We start from the raw sequence: 2,590 nt of genomic DNA on the forward strand, positions 1-2,590 counted from the left end.
CTAAACTCTCATAGCACTTTTAAAAAAAATTAATCTGGTAAACTACCCATCCCACCCACAGTCATAGAGGCTAACATACTAGCTCCAAAACAGCTTTTTTTCTTGGCTGATTTTATCTAGCAGCTATGTGCTAGGGAGTGTTTTGAGAAGAGGTTGGTCAAGACCTGCAACATGGGAGTTACCAGTTTCCCTATCAGTTTGCTGGGGAGGGCGAACCTAATATGTGCCTCTAGATCCCAACTGCAAGCCCACATGCTGGAACTGAACTGTGGACGCTGCAATTTCAGGACAGATGTATGAGTACGTGATGACGGACTGATTGCTTTTGCCTGATGGAGGCGTATCGGATGAGGGCCACGAACAACGAGGCCGCCTTAAGGCCAGCATTCTGTGATGTCCTTGTTGGGAGGGACTCTGAACTTCTGGGATTCGGGAGGCCTCGCAGGGCTTGTCTGGCAGGGCGTCATGTTTGCCCGTGTGGTGATGGGCGCCTTACTCAAGAACGAGACCCTTCACTTCAGAGTCGCCACGGTGGTGATGGAATTGAAGAGGTGAGAGTAAGAGTCTGGAGGAAGAAGTGTCCAGCGGGATTCCGGAAGGGGTGGGGCCTTAGGCTTGGCCGGATGGAGACAGCAGGGAATCTGCAATGCGAGAGGCCAGAAGACTGGGACGCAAGCGGCCGTCCATGGATTGGGAGTTTTTAGGCAGTCCTTTTCCAGGGTGAGAGGCTTGCTGGAGGCAACAAAATTAACATATCAGAGGCAGATTTTAACCTAAATCTGGGTGATTACAAAGCCTGTATTCTTCTACTTACTACACCATGACTCTTCTCCCTGTCTGCCAAATGGTAGGGACTCCCAAAGTGGTAGCTGTGTTGACCTTTGTGTTTTTTTCCCAAAGGAATTCTGAGTTTTTAACGAGTCCGTTTATCCCATGCCCCACTTCTCTCAGGGGTCTAGTTCCCCCTTCACTGCGCTCAGTGGCATTCCCATAGGAAAGTTTGAGAAGCACTGCGGTAGAGCAGTACGTCTCAAAGGGTGGTCCCTGGACCTGCATCAACGGCATCTCTTGCAAACTTGTTAAAAGTGCAAATTTTAGACCCCACCTCATATCTTCTGAATCCGAATCTCTGGGGAAAGGGGCCAGGAACCAGTATTTTAACAAGACCTTCAGATGATTCTTTTTTTTTAAATTTAATTTTTGTTTTATATTAGAGTATAGTTGATTTACAATGTTGTGTTAGTTTCAGGTGTACAGCACAGTGATTCAGTTATACATATATATATATCCATTCTTTTTCAGATTCTTTTCCCATATAGGTTATTACAGAATATTGACTAGAGTTCCCTGTGCTATACAGTAGGTCCTTGTTGATTATCTATTTTATATATAGTAGTGTATATATGTTAATCCCAAACTCTTAATTTATCCCTCCCCCAACATTTCCATTTGGTAAGACAGGTTTGTTTTTGAAGTCTGTAAGTCTGTTTCTGTTTTGTAAATAAGTTCATTTGTGTCATTTTTTTTAGATTCCACATGTAAGTGATGTCATATGATATTTGTCTTTCTCTCTGGCTTACTACACTTAGTATGATAATCTCTAGGTCCATCCATGTTGCTGCAGATGGCATTATTTCATTCTTTTTTATGGCTGAATAGTATTCCATTGTATATATGTATCACATCTTCTTTATCCATTCCTCTGTTGATGGACATTTAGGTTGCTTCCATGTCTTGGCTATTGTAAATAGTGCTGCAGTGAACATTGGCGTGCATGTATGTTTTCAAATTATGGTTTTCTCCAGATATATGCTGAGGAGTGGGATGGCTGGATCCTATGGTAGTTGTATTTTTAGTTTTTTAAGGAACCTCCATACTGTTCTCCATAACAGTGTACCAATTTACATTCCCACCCACAGTGGAGGAGGGTTCCATTTTTTCCACACCCTCTCCAGCATTTATTGTTTGTAGACTTTTTAATTATGGTCATTCTGTCTGGTGTGAGGTGATAGGAAACCATAAACAAAATGAAAAGACAACCCAGAGAATGGGAGAAAATATTTGCAAATGAAGTGACTGACAAGGGATTCATCTCCAAAATACACAAACAGTTCATTCAGCTCAATAAAAAAAAATTTTTTTAAGTCAAAAAATGGGCAGAAAATCTAAATAGACACTTCTCCAGAAAAGATGTACAGATGGCCAAAAAGCACATGAAAAGATGCTCAACATCACTAATTATTAGAGAAATGCAAATCAAAACTACAATGAGTTATCCTTTGTGTTTCTACAGCTCTTTGTACGTATCCTTTGTGTATCACTGCATGTATGAAATTCAATTGTGTTCCTTATGCATTTGTGCCCTGTTCTACACTGAGTATCCTGAGTATGGGGTCTTGTTCCATTGCTCAAGGGAATGCAAGTAGACACTGGTATAACAGTGGAAGGATTAGGTCTTAGAATTAGTTATACCCCAGTTGAAATCCAGATAAGTTTCTTTTTTTGCTCTGTGACCTTGGGCACTTTGTTTGCTTTTGCAATCCTCAGTCTTGTACATAAACAGCATAATTTGGATAAAGGTTTGGAACAC

Source organism: Mesoplodon densirostris, chromosome 4 (assembly GCF_025265405.1).
Source record: "Mesoplodon densirostris isolate mMesDen1 chromosome 4, mMesDen1 primary haplotype, whole genome shotgun sequence".
Taxonomy (NCBI): Eukaryota; Metazoa; Chordata; class Mammalia; order Artiodactyla; family Ziphiidae; genus Mesoplodon; species Mesoplodon densirostris.